The 25,135-nt window shown below is 16.4% G+C and overlaps 1 pseudogene; it reads left to right on the forward strand.

Annotated features, from left to right (window-relative positions):
- The window catches only part of LOC125290337, a 28,881-nt pseudogene extending 12,633 nt beyond the window's left edge, over positions 1-16,248 (forward strand).
- The last annotated feature ends 8,887 nt before the right edge of the window (positions 16,249-25,135 follow it).

Below are 25,135 nucleotides of genomic sequence, written 5' to 3' on the forward strand. Positions count from 1 at the left end.
TCTTAGTATTTTTTTAAATATTATTAAAATCTTTTTATCTTTTATCAAATTACAATAATTAAATATTTTCATAATATCATTGTCATTAACTATTATAATATTACTATTCTATTTATGTAAATTATTTAAATTATCAATTACTGGATTATACTATATTAATAATAATTGGCCTTTTTTATCTTCTCAATTAATTTCTGTAAGATTAATATATAACTATTGAAATAATCTAAAATTAAAAAATATACTATTACTTTTATCTTTTAGATTTTTTTAACATTATATTCAAAGATTTTGAAGCATATTTTTTTTTATTAACTCCTAATTCTATCATTTCTTCAGATTTTTTAATAATAAATATAGGCTATTCTAAAATTATAATTTTATTTCCTTTTTTAATTTCTATTTCTTCTATTTCTTCTTTATATAATTGTGAATTAAATATTATATGCAATGATTCAAGTTTTTCATTTTTAATAAAATATCTTATTAATAAATAATTAGGGTCTTTAGGAATTATCATACAAAATCCCATTTTAATTCTTAAATAATTACTTGAAGTAGGAAAAAGAATTTTTAATTTAGATATAAGATTTTCAAAAACACATTTAATTTTATATTTTTCATTAATATTATTTCTATTAGTAAATACCATATGTTTTTCATTATCTATAATTTCAATATTACATATAAAAACCAAGTATTCCAAAGTAATTTTCATAACAACATTTTTATCAGGGTTTAAATAATACCCTATTAATATTTTATTTCCTTTTTTTGTTTCTGAATTATTATTAAATAATTCGCATATTTTATTTAATGAAAGTTTTTTTCTAACATGCTAATTAAGTTCTTCATCATAATGTAAAATATTATATTCATTATTATTTATCTAATAAAATATAAAAAAAATTATTGTAAATTTCATATATTAAAATTATGATTTTAATTAATAATTTAATGTTAAATTACTAATAAAAGAAATAACACAAAATTTTGTATAAAATATGATAAATAAATAAATTATTATTATTTTCTATAAAATTAAAAATAATTATAAAATTTAATTTTTATTTTAACATAGATTAATATAAATACATAAAATAAATTTGGAGTAAAACAATAAATTTAAATAATTTTTTATACAAATATATTTTATTACGCTAGTATACAAATAATAAATAACAAATATATAGAAAATGATTTATAGTAATAAATTTCATAACTTTTAGATTTTAAGCAATATAGTAAAAATCAATAAAATCAATAAATTTTTTTCAATAAAAAGAATACTTTCATTATATTCTATATATTTTTTAGAGACAATAATTATAATAACTATAGAATTATTGAAAAATATAAGTATTATAATTATTGAAAATATAAAGATTCTATTTGTAATATAGAAGCTACTAAACAATTATTCTATAATATGTCTAATAAGATATATAATGAAAATATATGATACTTTAATAATATTTGTATTTATTTATAATTTATAGTAATTATTTATAATATTAAAATATTATAAGATAATTTATAAAAAAATAAAAATATGATATATATTATTAATAAATAAATAAAATTTAATTATTTTAAAATTTATTAAATCAAATTTTTTCTAATTTTTTTTTTTTCTAAAAATATATATATAAAATAATATTCTTAAAATTTAAATATTATTATAGATAAATAATAATATATTAATGATAATATTAAGATTTTTTATCAATTTAATTATCTATTAATTTACTAATAGTTTATAACAGATAATTCTATATTATATATCTAAATATCTTCTTTTAATCCTTATTTCTCTTCTATATTTTTTTATTATTAACAAATAATCATTTGTTATACATAATGAACATATTATATTAATTATTTTCTATTTTAAAGTTGATTTTTTTATATAAAAAAAGATTATATAATTTTATGATATATAAGTAGGCTACGGTATTATATTTTAATTATATAAATATTTTTAATTTATTATCTCTTAAAAATGTTAATGTTTTCATTCATATTATGGGTATACAGTAGATATCGATTCTTAATAAAGTGCATAATTAAATTTATGTTTTTTACATAAACATTATTAAAATTATTAAAAATATTTACATAAATTTAAATAAAAATATATGTTTACAATAAATTATTCAAAAAATATAATTTTTTTATAAAACTATTTTTTTGAATAAAATATATAAAAAATAATATAATAAACTTAATTTTTATATTTTTTTTATAATATACATATCATCTTTATTATATTATTATTTAATAGATAAATAAATAGAATTTTTAATTGATTAATTTTTTATATTCGGAATATTAATCACAAAAATAAATATCATAATAATTAATTTTATCATATTATAAATATATAATATTATATTACGGAAATTTAATTTTTTAATAATTAAATATTGTAATAATGAATAATATCATAAATTCTTTTCTACTAATGTTTATATTAGTTATAATAAAAAATAATGAAGAAAAAGAATTAGACTTATGAGAATATAGAGATAATATCAATGAAGATTTTAAAAAATTAGAGAACATGGATAATATTGAAACAAATTTAGAAGATGAAAAGAAATTATCAGATAATATTAAAAATTTTATTAGTATATATAATTTCAATAAATCAATACAAGACTATATAGTTTATAATGTTAAAAAAATTATTTTAATGAAAGATATTAATAATGATTATAAAAAAAAGTTTACTAATTTATTAAAAAAAATAAATAATATAAACTTATATAATAAAAAAAATTTAGAATTATCAGATGAAAAAATAATAGAAAATTTAAATAAAAAAGAAATAAAATTAATTACAAATAATCATATTTTACTTAATATAAATGATGATATTCAAAAAGATAACTGTTTAATAATAAAAAAATTAATAATTATGGATAAAAAAGTAAAATTTAAAAAAAGTGTAGATAAAAATAATAAAAAAATATCTTTAATTATTTCACCAGAAGATATTGATAATATAGAATTAAAAATTATAAATGATATCTTATTTGATAATGAAATAAAAAAAAATTTAAAAAAAGTATTTGTCGATAATAATGAAATAGATAATTTTTTAAAAATAATAAAAAATAAAAAAATTGAAAATAATAAAATAGAATTATATATATTATATTGAAGAAATTTTAAGACTGCTAAAAATCCAAATGAAGATCTAGTTAAGGAATTAAATAAAGAAATAAAAGATAATGATTAGATTAATAAAAAAATAATTAAAACTATAAAAGATATAGAAAAAAATGAAATTTGTTTTACTGATGATGAATTAAAATCTTTAAATTCTTATATAAATTTTATAGAAAATTCTTATATAAATTCTGCAGAAAATTCTTAGAAAATTATTTCAGCATATAATTCTTTTTATGAAAATTTTAAAGAAAAAAGTATTTTATTATTAAATGATCATATTAATTATAATATTGGAAATTTTTTAAGTAAAATATTAACAATTATTTTTAAAGAGTATGTATATCAATATACAAAAAAATTAATAGAACTAAGAGAAGTAAAAGAAGAAATAATAAGAACAATAGATATATTTTTAAATTACAATAAAAAAATGAAAAATATAGAACTACCAATAATTGAAATAATAAATAAAATAAAACCAGAATTAAATAATAAAATATTATATGTTGAAAAATAGGAATTAGATATTAAATTCAATAAAACTAAAAATAAATATATGAAAAAAATAGATAGTTTAACTAATGGAATATCAAAAAAAATAAATCTTATTAGAAAAATTTATTTTATTTTTTTAATGATAATAATTCAGTTTTTTATTTTTACTATTCTTATTATAGCGTCATGTTTTTATAATATGTATAAAAAAATAGATAATACTAAGGTAAAAATAATACATTAATAAATAAATATTTTTGAGATTTTTAAATATTTATTTATTTATTAATAAAGATAATAAATATTTATAAAAATAAAAAATTAATATTATAAAATATATTAAGTATTTTGAAAACTAAAAATTAATAAAATTAATATACATTTTTAGAAAAATTATATATAACTATTTCATTATTCTAAGTTTGAATTATAAATTTTTCGTTATTAATTTTTTTTAGTAATTTAATATCAGTAAATTTATGCGTAAATTTTTCATGATTTCATATATATTTATTATATTTTTCTTTAAAAGTTGAAATTAAAAAATATATAAAATAATCCTTTTGCGAATAAAAAACAAATATAAAAGTATTTTCTTTTTTTAGAGTAATAAAATCATATTTTTTCAAATTAAAACTTTTTGTATTTATTAATAACTTATCTTCTATTTTATTTTTTTTATAATTTATTTTATATAAAGTAATATATTTATAATCATCATCAGGACATATATCGTTAATTAACATATTATAATGAAGTCAATTATTATCTATAAAAGTAAATTTTTTACAACTTTCTTCACAATTAGAATTAAATTCACATTTAATAATTAATTTATTTTCTTTAAATATTAATATAAGAAATTTATTATTAGATAATTTTAGAATTATCTAATTTTTAAATGTAAATACTTGCAATATATATGAATTAAAATTTAAAGAATCTAATATTTTTATATTTAAATCAAATATATTAAATACTGTATTAATATTTTTTGAATTATCTCTATTACTACCACAAGAAATTATATATTCTTCATTATTTAAAATAATAAAATCATAAATACATCTATAATATAATCTAAGAGTTATTATTTCATGTATTCTTTTTCAATTATAATTATTTTTATTTGATATAAGATAAAAATTATTAATCTGAGTTTTTAATAATGAATTAGTTGGTATATGATTAATTTGTATTTGTACAACTGTATCTATATATATTTTTATTTTTTTACTATTATTATATTTAAATAATATAGAATTTTTTGTTGTATTTATTAATTTATATTTTTCTATTCTATTATTATTAGAAATAATTATATGTTTTTGAGATGATATAAAAACATTTCTTATATTTTTTATATTTAAAGCTATTAAATCTATATTAATTTTTTTTGCTGAAATTGTTTTAATATTTAAATAATATAAATAATTATCAATATCACTATATAAAAATACATTATATTTATCTATCTTTTTAATTTTTATATTATAAAATAATTTTATTTGAGTTAGTTTTTCATTTATTTTTAATATGTTTAGATTTTTTCTATTATAAAATTCTATAATATAATTATTTTTTAATACCATAATTATTTTATTATTAATTATTATGAATTGATTTATTTTTTTCTTTTTTAATTCATTTCTTCTTTTTAAATTTATTTTTTTTTTTTTTTTTTTCTCTATATAATATAAAATTAATATTTCATTATTAATATTTCATTTTATAATATGTAAATAATTATCTATTAAACTTACATTATATAAATTTTCATTATATACTTTTATAATATTCATATCATAATCATAAATTATATATTTTAAATTTAAGTTTATTAAAAATTTTATTAAAAAATATTTATCACTATTCTATACTTCATAAATATTATTTTCAAAATTTATTTTTTTAATAACATTTAAATTATTATATAAAATAAACATATTTTTAGTAAAACAATAAATATTATCATCCTTTATATATATAAATTTAATTTCTAAATTAATATTTAAATTTATAGTATTTATAAAATTAAATTCTATATCATAAATACATATTATATTATTTTTTAATATATAAATCTAATCATTATATAAAAATATACTTCTCATATTTTCTATATCTTTACTTTTAATTAATTCTATATTTATATTATCATAATAATATATTTCATAATCATCATATAATTCAGTATATAAATTTTTTTTTTTAAGATATAAAAATTTAATATCTGTTAATAAATAATCAAATTTTTCTTCTTTCATAATATTTCAATCAAAATCAAAATAATAAATTGTTTTAAATGTTATTATTTTATTATTATTGTTTAAATATAATTTTCCACTTTTATATTTTTCATAACTTTTTAAAAAAAATAAATCATTTTTTATATGTGTAATTTTTAAATCATCAACTACAACATATATAAAATCATTATCTAAAATATATAATTTATCTTCTAATATCTCAAATTCTATATATAATTTATTTTCAATTATATTAAAAGTACATAGAAAAACTATATTAAAAAATTTAAATAACGCATTCTTATTATTTATTTTCTAAAAATCTAAATAATCAATATAATTACCTAATTTTTTATAATTATAATTATTTGATAAAATTTTCTCAATAAAATGATTAAGATATTGTCTATCTGATACATTATTTTTCTCAAGTAAATCATGAATTTTTTTTAGAAAAAAATATTTGTAAAATATAAATTCTGAATATGAATATAATTTATAATGAAAAATAACAAAATAATCAATATATAATATTATATAAAAATTATCAAAACAAAAATTGAATATATTCATATTTTTAATATCTACCTCATTAATAATATTTTTTTCAAATAATTTTTTCAAATAATTATCGAAATCATTACAATTAATAATTGAAGAATTTTCATAATCCATATTATACGTACAATAAAATCTTTCTTCTTCTTTTAATACAAATAATAACTATTTATTATTAAATTTTAGAAAAAAATAGTTTATATATTTTCTTAAAATATAATCAAATACTTTTATTTCTTTTTCTTTTATATCTAAATATATAAACTATCTAACTCCAAATAAATCAAAATTGTCATTTAATAATATATCTAATAATAAATATCTTTTGTCTATTGATATTATATCTTTTAATATAATAAATTTATCCGTTGAAATATATTCTATTAAATTTATTTCTTTTATAGTTTCAATTTTATCCAAAATATTATTATATGTTAAAATTAATAAATCTCAATTTTCTAAATAACAAACTAAATAATCTGAATTATAATTTAATACATATATCAATCTTATCTCTTTGTCTGTTTTTATACTATTAATTCTCTTTAAATTGTTATTTTTTATTATATAAAATACTAATTCATTATTATATGCTAATATAAATGTTTTCTGATATTTGTAAAATATTCCAACCTCATGATCCACTATATTATTTAAATTTATACCATTAAATTTATTAATATGATTTATATTTAAACCCATTTTATTATTTTTCATATTAAAATATTGATAATTATAATTAAAAAAATAAAATAATGGATAATATTATCCTATTCTTTATATTCCGTTTTTAAAAATTTTATTTACTTTATTATACTTCATAAATTTAAATCAATCTTATTTTGTGTTATAAAAAATACTAAAAATAATATGGAAAAATCACCAATAAAATTAGAAGATTCTGATTATATGAAAATGATAGAAATAATAGATAAACATACAATAATAAAAAATATGTGACTAGATGCATTTAGAAAGATAAAACTTTTTGATACTGAAGTTAATGTAATGAATAATAAAATATTAGTAGGTATCATCAGAGGATTTTGTATTTCTTATGAAGAAAATGATAAAATAATGAAATATAAAATATATCAATTTTTAAAATTATGTTATGAATACACAGAATATATGTCAAAGTTTAAATTAAATAAAAATGAAATCGAATACTTAAGAAATTTAAATAAAAATTTAAATAAAAGTAAAAATATGCTAAATTGAAAATCCGAATGCTTATATAATTAGTATAATCATTATATTATGGAATCCATATATTATTTAAAAAATACAATAGTTATAAAAAAAGATGAAGATTTAGAACATATTAATCCCGATTATTTAATTGATCTAGATAGTTTTAAAGAATGCAAAAATAATTTATTTAAAATCGAATTAAATTTTTTGTACGAACTAAATTTTTTTTATTTAGAAATATATAATACATATGATAATATATTTTTGAAATTCAATAAAAATACAAATATTATGAATCAAGATATGTTTACATATATTTTTTCGAAAAATGTTATAACAAGAAATTATTATATATATAATATTATTAATAAATGCTTTTGATAGTCCGGAGTATATAAATTTCAATATAGCTGCAAATTATTTGCATATTATTCCAATGATATAGAAGCTATATATATTATTAAAAAATTATTGAAAAATAATAAAAAATTTTGGAATAATATTAAAAAAGAATCTTATAGTAAACTAATTTAGGAAATAGTTTTAACAGATGATAATATTCAAGATGAAATTTTAAAAAAATTAAATGAATCATATATTCTATATAAAGAATCCTATAAAAAATTATGAAATATAGAAAATAATTTTATGACAGAAATCTATAAAAAATATAACAATATGGAAGAATGAAGCAAATGCGAATATAAAGTAGACGAAGATATTAAAAATGAATATATGAAACTCGATGAAATTTCTAGTATTATAAATGCTATTATATTAATATTAAACATGGAGCTTGATCAATAGGAAACAGAATTACTTGAAGACGAAAATTATTAATTAATTTTAAGTTATAAAATTAAATTTAAATTTATGATAAAAAATATTCCCATAAAATATAAAATAATAAATATATAATATTATATTACGGAAATTTAATTTTTTAATAATTAAATATTGTAATAATGAATAATATCATAAATTCTTTTCTACTAATGTTTATATTAGTTATAATAAAAAATAATGAAGAAAAAGAATTAGACTTATGAGAATATAGAAATAATATCAATGAAGATTTTAAAAAATTAGAGAACATGGATAATATTGAAAAATTTTTACAAAATGATGAAGAATTAAATGAATAGAAATTCTTAAATAAAATTAATTCTTTTTTTAAACATGATAGTAATAATAAAATATTATTGAAATAGATTAATAAATATATAAAAATGCTTATTATAAAACAACAAAATGAATATAATATAAATTTTTTAACAAGATTAATTTCAAATCATTTAGATAAAATAATAAATACTAATGATAATGATTGAATATTGTCCGATGAAGAATTAAAATTAATTCTAAATAATATAAAAATTGAATTCTATAATACTAATCAAAATTTAAAAAATAAAAAAAATGAAATAATATTTACTATAGAAACAAATGAAAAATTTCAAAACTCCCAAATAATCTTTAATAAAATAGAAATTGCAGAAATAGATGAATCATTAAATTTTGAAATAATAGAAAAAAAATCTATTGAAAATAACCTCTAGATAAAAATTTTATTAAAAGATAATAATTTTTTATTATAGAAAATTAAAAATGATATCCTAAATAATACCAATCTAAAAAATACCTTAAAAAAAATATTCATTAATAAATCATCTATTGATTTATTCTTAACATATATAAAAAATAATTTAGATAATAAAATTACTTTAAGATTATACCTATCATTGTATGATAATTATGATAATGAAGATTTAATTAAATGGTTAAATGATGAAATAAAATCAGAAAATGATAACGATGATTCCTATCTTATTATTAAAAAAACAAAAGATAAAATAATAAATAATGAAATATACTTCACTCTAAATGAACTAAAAGATTTTAAATTTTATATAAATTTTTTCCAAAAAAATATTAATAATAAAAAAATATTAGATTATATAGAAAAATTTGATAAACATTTATTACTATTATTAGAAAATCAAAATAATTATAATATTGATAAATCATTACTATTAATTCTAGATAAAAAATTTAAAGAAAAAATTCTTAATTATAAAAAAAATATAGAAGAAATAATTAAAAAAATAAATAAAACATTAGATTTCTTAGATATGATCATTCTATATAATGAAAAAATAATTACTGCAAAAAATTACTTCCTAATCAATATAAATTTTCTAATTATAAATGTAGGATCCGAATTAACCTCTATATATAACTCCATTCTACCTAAAATACAAAATATAATAATATATAAAAATTTTGATAATTCAAAATCTAATTTGAAAAAAAATATAAAAAATACCATGATATATCTCTGAGTCTTTATATATATAATAATACTAATTACTATCTCCATATTTATCATTTTAATAACCCGCTTTTATTATTTTTGTAAAGAAAAAACTAACTGAAGATATAAAAAATATAATTAATTAATTTTTGAGATTTTTTAAATAAAATAAAAAATAAAAAAAATAAAAAAAAATAAAAAAAATAAATTACCTTTGTGTTTTATGAAATTTATTAATCAAGAAAAATATTGATATAATTTTGTCCTTGTAACATCCATAATATTTTCATTAATATTTTTTATACTAGGCTTCTATAAAAATTCTTTTAAAATTGTAGTTCTTTTAGAAATTATACTATTCATATTAGTAATTTTATCCTGATTCATATTATATCTAAAAAATTTTAGATTTGCTCCACAATATAATAATAATTAAATAAATAAATAAATTTACAAAAAACTCAAACCAAAAATTATTCTTATTTATTGCTATTCTTATTGCTTCATGATACTAATATACATATTAATAATATTGTCTCTATTATCGTTATTCCAACAAATACTATTAAACTTATAATAACTCCTACTCCCTATCTTCTTTTAATATTTTCAATAATAGTCTCCTCCTCAGATCTATAATTTTCTATAAAATTTAAAATACTATTCCTAATCTATTCACACTTTTCTCCCTTACTATTCGTAAACTTAATCATATTATCACTTCCTAATAACTAAAGTTTAATAGTTGATTTTGAATCAATTATATATTCTCCATTCTAATTCGGTATATCCTTATCATCATCTTTTTCCTTTTTAGTATTTATATTTAATATAATATATCTATCAGTACCATTTTTTTCTGACTCCCATATTTCATTATCTTCATTCCATTTGTCACCAATCTTTTCCTATATTTCATTTGAAATTATTATTATATTCTTATATAAATTTGAATATTCAGTCTCCTCATATTTTATATTATAAAACTTTACTGCAATCTGTGAATATAATATTTCACTATTTAATTCTAATTTTGAATTATTTTCCTTAACATTTATTCATCCATACGTTAATATACCCTCATAACATGATGGGTTTTCCTAAATTTTTTCTATCATAAAAATAACTCCATTGTTTTTATCCCCACTCTCAAAATATAAATTTTCATTCTCAGATATACTTATTGCTACTATCTACTAAAATATAATTGATATTATAATATATATAACTTGAACTTTCTTCATCTTTTAATATTTTTTATCGGAATATAAATATTAATTTTATTATTTTATTATAATCTTATCATATTAAAAAATTTAAAATTCATAAATTTAAATTTAAAAATTTATTTTCCCTATTCCTTATTCTCATAATCTCTCTTATACCCCTATATAAATTATTCGTCATAATATTATTCTTCCATATATAATTATTAAAAAATATTATTCTTCCTTATATAATTAATTAATTATAATCTTCTCATTCTCTATCCCCATCTCAACCATTATTTTATATAATACTAAAGAATCTTCTTTAATAATTTTTCCATTTATTCTAATACTTTCCTATATCTATAATCTCTATTTTATACAATAAATATTACTACTTATACTAAACTTGTACTCCTAATCATTGTAATATAAATATATATTCTCATTCTTATAAATCTTACTTAAAGATTCTTATAATTCCCCATTTAAATATTCTTCTTCTATCTCTAATCCGTTCTCTATTTCTCTCTATATATTCATATTTATGTAAATAAAAAATAAAGAAAAATAATTTACTTACTATTAAATGCTCTAACCTTTATTCTCTATTTAGCACATGGATACTATCCTACTAAAAAAATTTCTAATCATTTAGTATCTGTTTTAATATTTTCAAATCAAAACGCTATAGTTCTTCTCTATGTCTTTATTGTTAATGTAATACCAATAATCTTCTCCCTTAATTTTTCAATATTTCCTAAATATCATATTAATGTATCTTCTCATGCTCTATCTGCCGCTATATTATTTATTGCTCAAAATAATTTACCTCCATCAGGTAAACTTTCCCATAATGGTACAACTCCATCTTTAAATAAAAATATTTCTGTATCTTCCCTTATATTCTCTATCTTATTTAAAAATAAATAAATATTCCAAAATTCTTTTACTGTATTAATATTTGCTACCTTTTTTAATGAACTTAAATACTCCTCCTCTTTCATCTATGGTAAAATTTTAGATATTCAAAAAACTAATGTTTCCTATAAATCTATATCTTCCTTCTTTTCATCTTCTATTACTTCAACCTCTATTACTTCATCTTCTATCCCTACTTTTTCTTCTAATTTCATTTGATATTTTTATTTTATGAACACTAAGAAATCATATTTTATAACATGATTACTTACCTTATTATTTGGTTATTCAGGTATTCAACACATTTATTTATATCAATATAAAAAAGCAATTATTTACTTATTATCTTTCGGTGGTTTTGGTTTATGATGAATTAGAGATATATTTTATATTTCTTCTGATGTATGCTATATTAATGAATATTTAAATGGTAATCATCACATATTTCTTAATTCAAATTATTTTATTCCTACAATGTCCCCCTTAAATATATTCTTTCAATATATTCTTTCCTTTATATTCATTAATAAATTAAAACAAAAAAATAAATTATTTAATTCATTTGTTATTTCCCTATTAGTACATACAATTGGCTCTTTAGATTTAATAACAAGCTCATTTATAAATATTTTTATATCAATATATTTCTTTGTTCTTATTACTAATATTACTAATATATTACTTCTTACTACTATCGGTATTATTATTTTCTCAATATATAAAGAAAAAAAACATAAATTAATTCCTGATAATATAGAATTAATACCAGGTATAATTTTATACTTTGTTTTATTATATATAGAAATTCAAAATTTGCAATTTACTCAAATTAAAAACACAAATTAATTTTTTATGTTTATTCTTGTTTTCATACTTTTATTATATAAAATAATAACTTTAGAAATAAATCCATTCTTAACTAATAAATTGATACTTGATACTAATATAAATGATAAAATGTTAGTTGGTTTTGGTAAATTTTGTAAGACTGAAAAAATTGATTTAATATTTTTAAAAGAAAATGAAATTTCTATATATAGTTATGATAATAGTATTAAAAATTATAAAAAATTAGTGTCTTTTAATATTAATAATAAAAATATTATTTCTGTATATGCTATAGATATAAATAATGATGGATATTTAGAAATTATTGTAATAAGAGAATTAGATAATAATAAACAAACAGTAGATGTTTATGTTCAAGTTGGACATAATGAAAAAAATATAATAAATTCTTTCATAAAATTAAATATAGAAAATTTATCAGAATATGTAAAAATTACTTCAATTTTATCAAATGAAAATTGTCAAAATAAATTATTGTTAATAAATGAAGATTGTTCTTTTTTATTGTCTATAGATAAAAATAATAAAAATCATAAATTAGAAAAATTAGAAAATATTTATTTTTCAAATGCTAATCAAATAATTTATGCAGACATAACAGGAAATTGTATTCTAGATATAATAGTAGTTACAAATGATGAAATTTATATTTATTATATGGAAAATATTACTAAAATATTTGATAAAAAAATATCAAAAGATACATATGATTATAAATTACAATTAAAAGATATAAAACATGTGACAATAGAAGATGTAACTAGAAATTCTTTTAATGAAATTATTGTTAGTTATGAAGATAAAATAGAAATTTATTCCTTAGATAAAATACCAGAAAGATTAAATTTATGTAAAAAAATTAATGAGATTAATTATAAATTAATTTCAATTATTAATAATATTAAATTTGTAACAGATAATGAAAATAAAATAATAAAATATAATCCATATATAACAAGAATTTCAGATTTAAACATTTCTGGATTTCCAGAAATTTTAATTCAAGAAAAAAGAAAAAATTCATATGAATTAAATAGTATAAAAGATAATACTTTTCCTATTTTAACTTTTGATGATAAAATATTAAGTTATGTTTTTTTTGATTTTAAAGGTTAGGGAATTCCCGCATTATTTATATCATATATAGATAAAAACATAATTAAAAATATAGTTGTTTATAATTTAAATATTTCAAATCATTTTCTTAAAATTACAGGTTTAGGTATAGATTATGATTATTATACAAAAAGTAAATTAGAATTAGGTTCATATGTTATATATCAAGAAAATATTCAACCAGGAAATTTCACTTTGAAAATATTTACTAAAGATTTCTATAATAATAATATTAACTTAGTAAGAACATAGTTAAAAGAGCCTTGTTCTTTTTCATTAGAAACTCCTTATATATTTACAGGAATTTCTTCCAATATTAATAGTATACAAGAGTATTGAATAGGTATTAAGAATTATAATAAAAATAATTCATCTTCATATTATAATAGTAATAGAATTTTTCCAAGATCTCATTTATTAATAATTCCATTAAAAACTATAGACGATGATTCAATAACATGAAAATTAGAATTATTTGTTCATTTAAAACAATTTGCAATTTATATCTTTTTTGCAGCATTTTGTATATTAGTAATATTATTTTTAATTTTACTAACATTGATATGACTTGAGAGTAAAGAAGACATGATGTTAAATTATTCATATAATCAAATGTTAAATATAAATCAATATTAAGTAATTATTTTTTATTAGTGTTTAAAATAGATTTAAAATGGAAATAGAAAATTTTTTAGATAATTTATTATTAAAAATTGAAAATAAAAAAAATAAAACAGAAATTACAATACATAGACATCAAACACAAAATAATAATGAAGAAATTCCGGCATATTTTGAAATATCACCAGAATTTATAAAAAATACTCATTTAAAGCCACATTAGATAGATGCATTAAATTGATTAGTTTCATTATATAATAATAAACAAAATGGTATTTTAGCAGATGAAATGGGATTAGGAAAAACTATAGAGAGTATTTCAATTTTAGGATTTATTAATACTTATATAGATAAAAATTCTAAACATTTAATAGTTTGTCCAAAATCTGTTATTAACAATTGATATTAGGAGATTAAAAAATTTTGTCCTTCACTTAGTGCATTAATATTAATAGGGGATAAAGAAGAGAGAGAAGAAATAAAGAAAGATTTAAATAAGGTTAATGTTATTATAACAAGTTATGATATGATTTTAAGAGAAAATAAAATTATAAAATTAAATTATAAATATTTAATTTTAGATGAAGCGCATAAAATTAAAAATGATTTATCAAAAACTAATTTAAAATTAAAAAATATAAAGACAGAATATAGAATATTATTAACAGGTACACCATTATAGAATAATATAAGAGAGTTATATACATTATTAAATTTTTTACATCCTTTATTATTTGATTATAGTATAATTAATTTATTTGATAATATAAGTAGTGATAAAATAGAAATAATTATAAAAAGATTAATAAAAATAATTAAACCATTTATATTAAGAAGATTAAAAAGTGAAGTAGCGGTAGATTTAAAACCTAAAATTGAAACAATTTTATTTGTACCATTAACTAAATTATAGAGAGAATTATATATATGTTTATTAAAAAAAGATCATGAGTTATTAATTGAAAAGAAATTAAATAAAACTGGAATTTGTAATTTATTAATGCAATTAAGAAAAGTTTGTTCACATCCATATATTTTTGACAATGTAGAACCAGGTCCACCATATATAGAAGGAGAACATTTAATATATACATCAGGAAAATTAAAAATATTGGATGAATTATTAAAAAAATTTAAAAAAGAAGAAAATAAAGTTTTAATATTTTCATAGTTTAATTTAATGCTAGATATATTAGAAGATTATTGTACATATAGAGAATATACATATAGAAGAATAGATGGATCAACTACGCAAGAAGATAGAATACAATATATGGAAGAATATTAGTCTGATAAGGAAATATTTCTTTTTTTATTAAGTACTAGAGCTGGAGGATTAGGAATTAATTTATAGTCAGCAAATATTGTTATTATATATGACAGTGATTGAAATCCATAGGTTGATATATAGGCACAAGATAGAGCGCATAGAATAGGATAGAAGAAAGATGTTAAAATATATAGATTAGTAATAGAAGGAACAGTAGATTAGAAAGTTGTAGAAAGAGCTAATAAAAAATTATTTTTAGAAAAAATGATAATAAAAAAAGGAATAGAAAATAAATAGTAGAAAAAAGAAAATTATTTAAATATGATATTTTTTGGAGCAGAAGATTTATTTAAAAATTAGGATAAAGAAGATGAAGAAATTAAAATAGATATAGAAAAATATTTATAGGAAAGTACTTAGAAAACAAAGGAAATATAGGAAGAAATAAAAAATAAATTTAATATTAACATTGAAGGATTTATAGATGATTAGGAACATAATTTTTATAATTTTGAAGGTAAAAATTATTTATTAAATAATACAAAATAGGAAAATAAAAGAAATTCTTTATTATATAATAAAAGATTAGATAATAAAATTAATATTTCTTCAATAATTACTCATAAAAGAGATTTTTAGTTTTATAATATAAAAAGAATTAATGAATTAGAAGAGAAAAAAGAAGAATTAAACAATGATGAAAAAGAAGAATTAAGTAAATTATTAGAAGAAGGATTTGAATGAAATAGTAAAGATTTTTTATTATTTATTAAAGCAATAGAAGAAAATGGTATAAATAATATATAGAAAATAAGCGAATATATTGATCATAAAAATATAGAAGAAATAAGAAGATATCATAGAATATTTTGAAAAAGATATAAAGAAATTAAAAATAATGAATATTATATTAAAAGAATAGAAAAAGGTTAGAAAAAAAGAGAAAAAACAGAATATATTAACTTAATTTTAAAGAAAATAGCTGAAAATAATTATATAATGAATATAAAATCAAAAGATAATACTATATATGGAGAATTAGAAGATAGAAAAATATTAAAATATTGTCACTTATACGGATATGGAGAATGAAATAATATATTATCTAAATTAAAAAATGATGAATGTTTAATGTTCAATTTATTTATATAGAGTAGAGAACCTTTAGATATTTAGAAAAGATGTGAAACATTAATAAGATATTATTAGAAAGATATTTAAAATAATTTTAAAATAATTTTTAATTAAATTGTTCAAATAATAAATCTATTTTATTTTTTAATTCGTTTAAAGTTTTTAAAGTTTTTTCTCTTCTATAGTAAATGGAACAATTATTATTAAAGCATAATTCTTTATTAAAATTTTGACATTCAAAGGATGCTAATCATAAGATATTATATTCTTTTTCATATAAATTTAATTTTGAAATAGTATCTAGATAATAATTTTTAATTTTTAGTTTATCGGAAGAGCATTTTATACAGACTATATTTTTATTAGTAACATATCATTTACATAATAAACATTTCTATTTTATATTAGCAAATTTTAATAAACCTTTTTTATTTTGATTATTAGGAATATTATTTTTAATTGGAATATTTTTTATATTTAGTAAGGAATTTATTTCATTTTTAATAATAGGGAAAAATAATCTTTCTAAAGGTAATTTAAGTTGTTGATTTCAGTAATAATCAAAATCTAAATTTAATTTTTCTTTTAGTACATAGATAGGATCTTCGCCTCTAGTATATAAAGGTTCAGAAGAAGTACCTTTAATAATAACATAAGGAATTCTTTGACCTATATAAGGTTTAAAAGTTTTATTTCTTTTTTCTAATTTTATTGCTAAGTTTGCATGAATAGTATTAGTTTTATATTCTGTTGGTTTAGTACTTAAAGTTTTAGATATTATTAAGTATATAATATCTATTTCATCATTTAATAATTTTTTAATTATTTCTTTTATATAAAGTATTGCTTTATTTTCATCTTTTTCTTTAAGAATATATTCTAAACATCTATTTAAAACAATGCTTACTAATTGACAATTATCTCTTCTTACAGTTTCTAAACCTTTACATTCTATATTTTGATTATTTATTAAACCAGCGTATCTTTTTTTATTAATTAGAAGAAATCTATCATAAATTTTTTCAAATTGTAATTTTAAACAACCTGGAAATTTTTCTGTTATTTTTTGAGCTATTATTTCAGAAATTTCTTTTACTTTTTTTATATCATTTATTTTATTATTATAACTAACCATGACGCTATCTGTATCACCATATATAATAATAGGAATAATATTTTCTATATTCATTTTTTCTATATTATCTTTTGTTTCTAATAATATTTTTCTACCGAAAGCAGTGACTGAACTGCTAATAGCAATGCAAGGTAAATAACCATTTGAAGCACCTGTCATTCCGTATATAGAATTTGCACATATTTTATAAGCTAATTGTTTACCATTTAAAATAAAGACTTGATTTATATCATTAATTTCTTTTGCTTTTTTCAAATTTAATTTTGTTTTTTCTCTTTCTTTTAATAAATTTTCTAAAATTATAGGCAAAATTCCTCTTTTATTTTTTGAAAATTTTAAATTTAAAGGAGTTATTATATAATTATTATCTTCATTATCCTATTGAATTCAAGTTGTATAACATAAATTATATGTTATCATAATACTAGGATATAATGAAGCAAAATCTAATACAGTAATAAATTCTTTATAATAATCTTTTTTAGGTTCTAATACTATAGCACCTTCATATTGCGATGAAGAAGAAGAAATATTTATTTTATTAACAGGTAAAATATAATTATATTTTTTTAATTTACAATATCTTAATAATTGAGATAATGTTCTTATCTATTGACCTGAATATATAACATCTATTAAAGATATTCCTGTAACTTTACTCATTTCAGCTACATTAATAAATAATGATAATTTATAAAATAATTGTAAAGGTAAAAGAGAATCTATTAAACAATAATAAGCTAATCTAGCTCTAGATATTTTATCATGAGTAAATAATTCTTTTATTAAAGAATAGTGCATATCTTCTTAAAGAATATTCTCTTTGTATAATAGGATAAAGATCAAAAATTAATCTTCCATCTAATAATATTTGTTTAGTTTCTATTTTCATAGCCATATTATTTCTCATTTTACTAATTTTAATAGTAATAGGATTATTAGATTTTCCTCAACTTTTATTTAAATCTTTACCTATAAGATCTAATCTTCCTATTATATAAGGAATATCAAAATTTGTAATATTAAATCCTATAATAATATCTGCATCATAATTTATAAAATAATCTATAAAAGATTTTAATAATTCTTTTTCTGTTTTATATCATTTAATTTCCGTATTTGATATTTCTTTTGTTTCTTCTAAACAAAAAACTTTTGAATTTTTTAAAAGTAAATTTTTATCTAAATAATCTATTTTAGTATTGAAAATAGATTCTATACATGAAATCTGAATTATTTTATCCTAAAGATTTTTAGATGAAGGAAAACTATTATTGTCTTCTGTTATTACTTCTATATCTATAGATAATATTTTAAATGGCGCATAATTTAATGATGAAAAATCTATTAATTTTTTTAAATAATAAGTCTAGGGAATATCTCAATTCATATCACATTTAGAATTAATTTTACTATTAAATATTATTTTGTTAATATCTTCTTCTTTAACTATAAGTATAGAAGATCCATTTAAATTCATATCACACATAAATCTTAATATATAATTTATATTAGATTCAAATATTTTCAATTCAATATTTTCATCATTTAACATAATTTGATTTTCAAATATTTTCTATATTTCAGATAAAAATTTAATATGCGGAACATAAATTTTTAAATATGGTTTTAACTCCTTATTATCATATCCATAAATACTTTTCTTATATTTTATTTTATGTCTAAGTATTATATTCTTTATTTTCATTTCATTAGATAAATTTATAATATGTTTTTGACTTAAAATATATTCTAAAATTTGATTTTCTTTAATATTTTTCATCTCTATATACATATAAGGATAGAAATTAAATATATTAAAACATGCACTTTTATTATTAAATAATCTAGTATAAATGTGAATAATATGCTAATAATTTTCTAAATTTTCCTTCTTATCGAAAGAATATTCCTTATAATAAGAACTATTGTTTCAACTGTAAGTAATATTAATTATCTATGCTTTGTATGTTGACATTAATTTAAGTGTTATAATTTTATGGATAAAAAATTAATTAATTATTTTTTTTTATTATTTCCTAATTTAATATTCTATATTTTTTTCACTAGATATAAATGTATTAATTATTTTCTCTTGATTACAATAAGAACATAATATTCCTCCATAAGTTCTTGATACTGTATTATCATTTCTCTTCATTCCCTTTCTTTCATATGGTCTTGCCTTCTTTATACCATTTAATTTAACTTTACAAACTCTACAATGTGGAATTGTCTTTCTTTTCTTAATATATTGTACTACTAATTTATTTCCTGGTGTTCTAACCTTTCTAACTCTATTTCTAATAGTACTATAAGGATTTCTTCTTCTTAATGTTACTCTGTTATCTTTACTCATGCTATTTTTAAGATTTTTATTTTAAGAAAAATTTTGAAACTTTTTAAGATTTTTATTTTAAGAAAAATTTTGAAACTTTTTAAGATTTTTATTTTAAGAAAAATTTTGAAACTTTTTAAGATTTTTATTTTAAGAAAAATTTTGAAACTTTTTAAGATTTTTATTTTAAGAAAAATTGTCTTAAATTTAAAAATAATTTATTTTTTTATTTCAAATGAAATATACTAAGAAGGTAATTTAAAATCTTTAGATTGTTCAAAATTAAATATAAGTTCTGGTTCATTAAATATTTCTAATTCATCATCACTACTAAGATCAAATAAAGAATTTGGAATATCTTTAATTTTAATTTTTTTATGGGTAGAATTTTTATCGTTAATATAGGAAAATTTTGAACTTTCTTCCAAAATTTTAAAAAATTTTTTTTCTTTTTGTTCAGCCTTCAAATGTCTTTTTATAATTAAATTTATGTCAATAATTTCATCTGAATTATTATTTTCTTCAATAAAACAATTATTAGATTTTGGGATTTTAATATCTGTACTAGTTAATCATTCTGATTTAATATATTTTAATGGAATAGAAGTTTGATATTCTTCTAAATCTTCATCATTTTTTCTTCTCTTATAAGTATAACTTGATCTACAATAAGTCTAATATTTATCATAGAAAGAAATATTTAAATCTTTATTATTATTGTCTATATTAGTCTTTATTTTATCAAAAGATAAAATATAAGAATTTATATCTATTCCATTTCAAACATTTATTTGTTCTTGCTATATAGTTTTATTAATTCTTTCTATTAATTTACGAAATCGATCGTATTTAAATACCTAATTCTTTTTCTATATATTCTATTTTATTTTAGATAAAATTAATTTTCCTACCTAATCTATAACAGGTCATTGTAAATAAATATATGAAGAATTTTCTTTAATTTTATTAATATATAAATAAGCAATATTTTTATAGTAATTACTTTTCATATTATTATATTTAAATAATAAAACTAGCTATTGAACTAACATTGATATCTAATAGTCCTAATAATATAGGAATTTTTTAGTATTAGAAAAATACTAAAATATATATTCAGCATTTAAGTTAGAAATATCTTTTTTCTCAAGATTTTCATTTTTCATTCTAAAATACTTTGTGTTAGTTAAATTTATTTAATTATTATTTCTTGATTCTAATTCTATAATAGATCTTAAATTGTTATAAAAAATTGTTAAATTTTTATCTATCTCTTCTAATATCTAATTTATTTTTTGACTCTACATATCAAGAAATGAAATTGTTCTATATTTAGTATTTACTATTTCACCCTTCAAATCTCAAAACTTATGATAGTTTTTCTAATTGATTTTTTCTTCCATTTTTATGTTAAATAATTATTATTGAAACATCGTAATAATTATGTAAATTATTTTTATGTACTTTATTATAAATTGTCAAATATTCATTTGTATGTAGAAAATAATACACTATCTATAAATAAAATAAAAAAATAATCTTTCTTAAATTTCTCTATCTATATTTTACATGGTATAAAATAACAATAAAATTCTATCTACTTTATAGTTTTATTAGTTAAAAATCTCTTTAATTTGTTATGTGTTACCGATGTATGTTTCTTATCATTTAGATCAATCTTGTTCTTATTAACAAATAACTAAATTTTTTTATGTATTTTTATAATATCTATCTCCTATGGTATATTATTAATAGTAAAATAAAATATTTTTCTTCACTCCTTATTTTTGATATTATTTAATTCTTTAAATTTTCATGATGATAAAAAAGTAATATCAATATTTTTAGGTAACTATGGCTTTAATTTGTCTCTTATTCAAATATTTCTTGCATCTTGAAATAATGCATTGTTTATTGTTAATCTATGCTCTATAGATGTAGTTGTCTCTAATGCTCATACTAATAAATTTACATTAAAATCTTCACTATTTATTTCATATGACTATTCAACATTCATCGTATAGTTAGGTAAATCCATATCTAAAACTAAATTATTGTTTAATCATATTTTTCTCTTTGTTATTCTATTCTCACTGTTATGTTTATTACTTATATAATCTGTTAATAAAACAATAATCTACTTATTGTTATGTATAAATGTTCATCTAGTCTCTAAACAATTACTGTCAACTATATTCTACGAATATTTATCCCATATACTAAATAGATTTTTTATTGCTGCACATATATTAAAATGATTTATACTAGGAGTAACTGATGTTTTATTCCTATGTACTCTACAATATAAATTATTCTATATATCTAATATATTTTTACATCCTAAATAAGAACATATTTTATTTATATTTGTTATAGATCCTCTCTTAAAATTAATCTATTCTAACTTATTATTTAATATCTTATTAGTTGAACCTATAAAAAATGATTGTCCTCTATGATGAGTCTTAACTGGAGATAAATCCGTAGAATTTATCTATTCCGTACTATCACTTACTTCATGATCTTTCTTAGTAGTATCTATAGGTTTTCTCTTTAATAAATGTAATTTTTTTAAGAAATTATATTTAGTTTTAACATGTGACTTAATATCTTCATCTTCTGACTCTGAACAACTACTTTCTGTAAATATAAATATAGAATTATAATTGTTTGAATCAACAAATATCTCATACTATGTTATTCCTAGCCTCTAATAAACTCTCTTAAGTGTCATTATTCTTTGTTGTTTTTATGTGTTGTTATAAATAGTATATATTTTTTATCTATCCGTTATAATAAAATAAAAAAATATGCCGAAAGAAAAATAAAAAAATAAAATTAATCAAAATTAAATTAAAATAAAATATCTTTATGTATTCATATTACACAAATAAAAATTATGTACAAATTTTGGAGGTTATTTTTACTTAAAGATAAAAAGAAAAATAGAACTTATAAATTAAATATGTATGAAGATAAAAGTATTTTAGTATATGAAACATTGAAAAACATCCCCTTATTTAATAAATTTCAAGAAGATAATTTAAAAGAACTTGAAAATAAATGCAGTAAATTAAGAATACCAAAAGAAATTTGTATTTTTAAATAGGGTGATGAAGGAAATAATTTTTATGTTATAATAGAAGGAGAAGTAATAATAAGAAAAGATAATATTGACGTTGCTATATTGAAAAATAATGATTATTTTGGTGAAATAGCTTTATTACAAGATGTAAAAAGAACCGCCGATGTAATAACAAATAAAGAAACAACTTTATTAGAAATACCTTTAGATATTTTTAATAATATTAGAAGACATATTAGATTTCCTAAAAGAAAAGCCGTAGTACATAAACCTTTAAATATTGAAAATTTACATACTAATATAAATTATGAAAAATCAAATGATGATATTCAATTTTTGAAAAAAATATTTAAAAAAATAAAAAATTTAAAAAATTTTAATGATATTCAAATAAAAGAATTAATTAATAATACTTTCCTATTAGAATTAAATAAAAATGAAAAATTTATAGATAATCAAAAAATTTATAATTTTGTTTATATAATAAAATCTGGAATTATTTCTTCTAATAATAAATTATATAAGAAAAATAAAATAATTTGATTTTCTGATGAAAAAATTGATTCCATATTAAGTATAGAAAAATCATTTTTATTTTCATTCTCTATAAAAATATTTAATCTAATAAAAAATAATATAAAAAATCAAGAAAAAATAACTATAATAAATTTTTTAAAAAATGTAGAAATTTTTAATACCTTATTACAAAATGAATTTAAAATATTAGCAGAATATGTCGAAATTGAAAATTTTGAAAAAGATCAAATTATAATAAAATAGAATGATATAGGTGATAAATTCTATATAATATATAAAGGTGAAGTTAATTTCTATAAAATTACTAATAATAAAGAAAAACAAATTAATAAAATGACTTCCGGATCTTATTTTGGTGAAATAGCTCTATTAGAAGAATCTAAAAGAACTGCTACTGCTATAGCTTCAACTTCTACTACTTGTTTTATCTTAACTAAAGAAAAATTTAATTATTGTTTAGGTCCTCTTAAAAAATTAATGAAAAGAGATATTAGAACTAATTATACTAATAAAAGATCTTTAGCTAGTGATATATATTTTTTAGAATCAAATTTAAAAAATATAAAATTTAATAAAAAATCAAATTTAAAATTTAATTCTCTTAATATAGATGATTTTATAGTACATGGTTTATTAGGTACAGGTTCTTTTGGTAAAGTTAAACTTGTTACTATAAACTTAAATAAAAGAAAAGACTTAATTAATAATTTTGAAAAAGATGAATCATTTGTTGTTAAATGTATTGAAAAATATTTAGTTGTTAAATTAGGACAATAGGATCATTTAGTAAATGAAAAACAAATTTTAAATATGATAGATCATCCTTTCATAACAAAATTATATAAATCTTTTCAAACAGATAATCAAGTCTTCCTATTACTAGAAGCTGTATTAGGTGGAGAATTATTTACTTATTTAAGATCAAAAGGAAGAT

Source organism: Alosa alosa, unplaced genomic scaffold, assembly GCF_017589495.1.
Source record: "Alosa alosa isolate M-15738 ecotype Scorff River unplaced genomic scaffold, AALO_Geno_1.1 AALO_1.0_unplaced_4, whole genome shotgun sequence".
Lineage (NCBI taxonomy): Eukaryota > Metazoa > Chordata > Actinopteri > Clupeiformes > Clupeidae > Alosa > Alosa alosa.